Here is a 6,291-nt window from a genome sequence, read left to right on the forward strand (position 1 = left end):
TAAGGAACTGTCTCATGAGACTCTAGAGGCTGCAAAGAGTCCCACGATCTGCTGTCTGAAAACCAGAGACCCAGGAAAGTGGGTGCTATAAATTCCAGTCTGAGTCCTAAATCCCAAGAACCATAATTAGTACCAATGATATTTAAGTCCTAGTGCAAGGGCAGAAAACCTATGTTAGCTCTGCAGTCAGCCAGAGAGATAATCTAACCTTCCTCTGCCTTCTTTTTCTATTCATTCCCTCCATGGATTAGATAATGCCCACTGCACTCAGGAAGGCAGTGCGCTTTACTCAGTCCACCAATTCAAATATAGTAATTGCTTCCAAAAACACCTGACAAACAGACCCAGAAATAGTGTTTAATCAGATATGTGAGTATCCTCTGGCAAAATCAAATTGACAGAAGAAATTAGCCATCACAATTCCACTCCTGTCAACTTGGCATTAATGCATACCTCCTTAATCCGTACTTAATCTCCAAAGAAAGACAAAATCAAGGTCATTGTTGCAACATGATACAGCTATCCTGCGTACAACCGAAAACACACTAACCTCTTCTAAAACAGGAGGTAAAGTCCTCGAGTGATGTTTCCTCTTCTCTTTGATGTCCATAACTTAAATACTGTGATGTAAAATTAACAATACTTAAATACTGTGATATAGTGTCAATAATACATCTTATGGTACATGATGAGAGAATAAGCAAAAAACAAAGATATTTAATATACACATACATAGATAAAATATTTTTAAATGTAAAATATGTAACAAAATAAAATAAGGAGGAAATACTCATTGCATTTGTAGTCCTTGCTTCTGTAACTGGTCACGTGGTTATAGCTGGTATTTATAACTACTTTTTTCTACTACCCATTCTGTGTTTCCTTTGTTTTCAGGAAGTACCTTATCTCATTGTAGTTCTTTACACGGTGGAGTGATCCAAACTCTCATTCCTGAAGGGCCTGGGACATGAGTGGTCCTGGTTGGACTGAGTTGTAGTTTTCCATTGATTTTAATCACAGGGCATGATAATACTAAGAGACACCTGAAGGGATCTTCCATATTCCAGACATACTCTTACCTCCTTTGTGCAGTAGCAATCTGATTTCCCCTTAGTAGGCAGGATCACTTACCCCAGCCAGCACTGTCACTCACCTGTTGATCCAGAGGCATGAAGAGCCCAAAGTGGTTGGGCAGTAGTCTTACCTTCCAGTTGAACAGAGTCATTGTTGAGTTTTCTGGTAGAAGTATTAAGACCTCAAGGTCAGCAAAACATAAGGTCGTGACAAGAAGGAAAAATTCTTCCTCTACTGTTCAAGATTTTCCAGCTGGACAAAGAACCTAATTTAGGTGAGATGGATTAACAGGAGAAAAAAAATCCGAAGTTTGATGATGTGTGCACAGAGTCCCAATAATGAAATTGAGAACCAAAGAAATGACCAAGGCAGGCAGTTTTTAGACAAAGAGACCATATTATCTGTAAGGAACTAACAGGACAAAGAAAATTTAACTTTGGGAGTTTCAATTAGGAATGAATTTCTAAATACCTTAGAATTTGGGCTACGATAATAAATAGTAAACATAACAAGGCTTGTTTATATAGTATTCTCAGCTTTAACTTTCCTATATCTCTGGTGATAAGGATGTCTCTTTACCTCCTGGTGCATGTAGGACACCTTTTACATGGGAGATTTATTTCTTGCTTTCATGGGGGCAGAGGAGGGACTGAGTTTCCTTCTTGTACAGACTATCTCTTAAGTAACTTTTATTTAAAATAACTAACATGCCATGGGGCTCCTGTGTGGCTCAGTCGGTTAGGCGTCTGACTCTTGATTTCAGCTCAGATCATGCTCGCATGGTGTGTGAGTTTGAGCCCTGCATCAGCTCTACGCTAATACTGAGGAGCTTGATTGGGATTCTCTCTCTCTCTCTCTCTCTGCCTTTCCCCAACTTCTGTGTGTGTGCATGCTCCCTCTCTCTCTCTCAAAAATAAACTTAAAATAATCAACATGCCAAAGTGGCACATTTCGGGGTGGCCTGCCCTTGGCCCTTATAGTTGCAAAAACAGGAAGCAAATATTTTGCTAGCAGGTCCCAAGAGGTAATAGTGAGTGATGCCCCTCCATTTCTAACCCTTGATTCCTAGACCCATGAATCCTATCAGAGAAGCAGCACCACATATTGTCCTTGCATTCCGAGCATATACAGCCTTCTGGAAAATTTCGCCCTCGGCTTCCACTGTATTGCCCCCTAGCTGACACTAGATCTGAGTCTACGGAAGGCCATTCTACAGTTCTGTCAAGCCAGCTGATGGTGGGAAACAGGGCAAGACTAGTGAATTTTATGAGGATGGGCCCACTGCCACACTTTTGCTATGAAGTGAGTTCTTTCACTCGAAGCAGTGCTGTACAGACTACCATGATAATGCAGAAGGCGTTCTGTAAGTTCGTGGATGGTAGCTTTGTCATGGAAGAAAGGCAAATCTATATCCAGAGCAGGTGTCTATTCCAGTAAGAACAAAATACCACCACTTCCAAGATGGAAGCAGGGCAGTATAATCAGCCCTCCCCTAGGTAGCTGGCTGATCTCTCTTGGGGATGGCACCGGATCAGGAACTCGGTGTTAGTGTCTTCTGCAGGCAGATGGGGCACTCAGTGGTGGCCATAGCCAGGTTAGCCTTGGTGGATGAAGGTGCATGTTGATGAGCTTCCTCATCATAACCTTCATCCCTGGATAACCTTCATCTCTCCCACCACAGACACTTTGTTCATAAGGCCACTGGACAATGACGGGGGTGACTGGGGAAAGAGGCTGACTGGCATGTATAGAATAGGTCATCCTATCCATTTGATGATGAAAATTCTCCTCTGCTGACGTCACGCTTTGGCCAGCATTCACACTGGAAACAAATATCATCATGATTTTTTGCCCATTCAGAGAGGTCTCTCCACATAGCTCTTTCCCAGATTTCTTTGTCATCAATTTTCCGATCATGTTCCTTCTAAGTCCCTAAGCACTCAGCAAAACCACTGGCCACAGCACGTGTCTGGTCATTTCTTCTTACAAGCAAAGTATAAAGCAAGGTGCCCTGTTCCACGTTCTGCCTACTTGAGAGGATTTAGCTTCCCCATGGTCCCCTAGGGCTGCAATCACAGAGCTCTCCGAGTATGCCAGAGCTCCCCTCACATACTCATCTCTCACATATGTCCTCCAGACCCTCCCTGTGTGGGTGAAAAAGTCTCAAATGACAAATCCACGCTAAATTTCAATAGTCCTAGGCCTTTGAATCCCTTCCTTGAGATTATAATGCACATTTATCCCCTTAGACTGGTGGAAAGGCCAGTGAGACTGAGGGGTAGAGAGGTTGATAACACGAGAGGTGGAAACGCTGCTTCTGCTGTGAGCAGGGAGATCTCTTCCACTTGCATTAGAATTTAGGGGTTCAGTGCACATGTCCCCATCTCAATTTACAGGATCTTGTTCTTTTTCAATCAATGCCCGCACTTTAACAATAGACACTCAGAGAGGCTGGGAGTTCAGCTTAAGTTGTAATTTGGCTGGTTCCTTTATGAGGTTCCGNCTTCAGGGCAAAGGGAGACGCCCTCAGGTCATTTATGTGATACTTGAATTGGGAATTTGAATCCCTGAGCTCATCCTTTTCTTTCACCACTTTGTCCAGTGACATTAGGGGCAACTTGCCAATCTCATTATATTTGTATAATTTTTCAGCTATGTTTAAAAGTATTATATACACATTCAGTCACTCAGCTCCTTGCTTCCTGTAAGTGGCTGATTAGCAACATCCAGCGCAGTTATTTTGCATATCTCTGTTGCCAGATCATGCCATGGACCATCAGTGCTCTCTTTACTATTGGCAATAAAACCANGTGTGTGTGTGTGTGTATAAAATCTATTAAAAATATACTTATGTATATAAAATATATACATATACATACATATATATGCACATATATGTAATATTTACAATACACAATATAATATATGAAATGAGATTTATTATGAGGAATTGTCTCATGTGATTGCAGAGGCTNGGTCATACAGTTGGCAGGGGGAGGGAAAGATTGAGAGAGAGAGAGAAAGAGCTACTTCAACCTTCCTCAGTCTTTTTGTTCTATTCAGGCCCTTAATGGATTGGATGATGCGAACCCACGTACAGGAGGGAATCTATTTTACCCAGTCCACCAATTTAACTGTTAATGCCTTCCATCTGGAAACAAGCTCACAGATACACCCTAAAATAATATTTAACCAGATTTGTGGCCATCCCTTGGCCTAGTCAAGTTGACCCATAAAATTAACCATCATAGCCATGCACAAATACCTCAGAAAAATTATTCTTAAATAATTACTCTTAATCTTTTATTTTAATGAAAGAATTACTCCTAGAATTACTTGTAATCCTTTATTTTGAAAACATTTTTGTTTTTAAGTGAAAAGGACTATCAGTTCCAAAAACTCTTACACTTTGATCACGTGAGGCCGTATCTATGGATAAAAATGGAATTTGTGATTTGAATTGTGTTATTTTGCCTAAGTGTGTGATTTCATGAGGTATGACCTTTGTCATATTTCTGGAAATGTAGTCCACACTCAGAAATCTTGTAATAAAATATGTTTGAAACAAATTGTAATAAAATGCATTTTTTTGTATGACCAAAATGTAAGAACCCTCTATCGGTATTTCAGTCACAAAATAGCGATACTTGGTATTAAGGCTCTGTAGGCAGGAGAGGGGCTTCTAAATCCTCACACAAACATGAAATGCTGTTTGGTCTACATTTAGCGTTCTTCATATCTTCCAGAAGTTTCTCGTCTTTAAAAACTAGTGAGTTATATAGCAGATTGAAAACTGCTTCACAGATACCTAGTGATTTCTTGTAAGTGTCTCGTCCACTTATTCATTTATTCTTTCAAAAGAATTGCTTGAGAATCTGCAGTATGGTAGTGGACAAGGGGATGGCTGCTTTCACCAGATCAGGCCTGCTTCACTCTTTTATATTTCAGACTTCTGCAAAAGATTTCTGTGACCAAAAAACATGAAAATCACTGGTGTGGATAATAATAAAGTACCAAAGCTACCACTCCCTCATCTTGTCAACTAAAATTTCAATGCATTTACACACATTTTCAGTCTCTGGTGAAGTTACATGGCTTTGGATTCTTCTTGTACTACATCGTGTTGTGAAATTCTCAGTGTCTTCCAAAGTGAAATTGCTGTGGTTTCCCAATTGAGGAAATGATCCAAAGCGTGGGTAATGAATGCGTTTTGTCTCTGGTACTCAGGAAAGGTCACAAACCTGTGACGTTTCCTGTCTATTATCATGAACCTCACACTTCTTTCCAAATATCATAAATGGTAAAAAAGAGGATAGCTCCAAATAGCCTGCAGAGATGGCTAATTCTAATTAAATTTTATGTTGATATTTTGGTTTTCTGTAAAGCTCTGCTTTTGTATCTGAGCACAAGGCTGACTGCCCTGACTGGCTACTGAACAGTGTTGTTATATCATTAATGTCATTTCTTTTTATGGTAAGTTGACTAACAGTACTTACATGGTTATTTAAATATAAAGATGTCCCTTGCCTTCTCTAAATTTCTATTTTTTCATTTGTAAATTTGTGGCATCTTTATTTTTTTAATTGTTTATTTTTGAGAGAGAAAGAGAGAGACAGAGCATGCGTGGGAGAAAAGCACAGAGAGAGGGAGACTCAGAATCTGAAGCAGGCTCCAGGCTCTGAGCTGTCAGCAGAGCCCCACGTGGGGCTTGAACTCACGAGTGTTGAGATCATGACCTGAGCCAAAGTCGGACACCTAACTGACCGAGCCACCCAAGTGCCCCTTAAAATTTTTAAGGTATCTCTACACCCGATGTGGGGCTCAAACTACAACCCCGAAATCAAGAGTTCCATGCTCTACCCACTGAGCCATCCATGTACCCCTATTTGTGGCATCTTTGATTGAATTTTGGGAATGGTTGAATTCCATTTTGGCCAAAAGGATAAGATTTGAATAGACAAGGAGGGAAAATTCTGAGCTAGCAAGGAAGACAAAAGGTATTCAAAACATCTAAATCCATCAGTGAACTCCAAAAATAAACTGCCAGTTTCTTTCTTAGCTGTTGGTTAAAACTGATAGAAGTTCACTGTTTCTCCAGAGTACAGCAGCTAATTGTAGCTCAACCACTAAACCCCCTCCCCGAAAAAACAACCGGCTCTTCCAAACTGACCAAAATGTTTCCCTCATTTCAGTCTTGGTTTTTAAAATCCAGATCTG

The 6,291-nt window shown here is 40.5% G+C and overlaps 1 pseudogene; it reads right to left on the reverse strand.

The window, feature by feature from the left end:
• Positions 1–6,291, reverse strand: part of LOC144222035 (uncharacterized) — a 137,372-nt pseudogene that overhangs the window by 127,751 nt on the left and 3,330 nt on the right.

The sequence above is a fragment of the Crocuta crocuta genome, unplaced genomic scaffold (genome assembly GCF_008692635.1).
Source record: "Crocuta crocuta isolate KB4526 unplaced genomic scaffold, BGI_CrCroc_1.0 scaffold784, whole genome shotgun sequence".
In the NCBI taxonomy this organism is placed as follows: domain Eukaryota; kingdom Metazoa; phylum Chordata; class Mammalia; order Carnivora; family Hyaenidae; genus Crocuta; species Crocuta crocuta.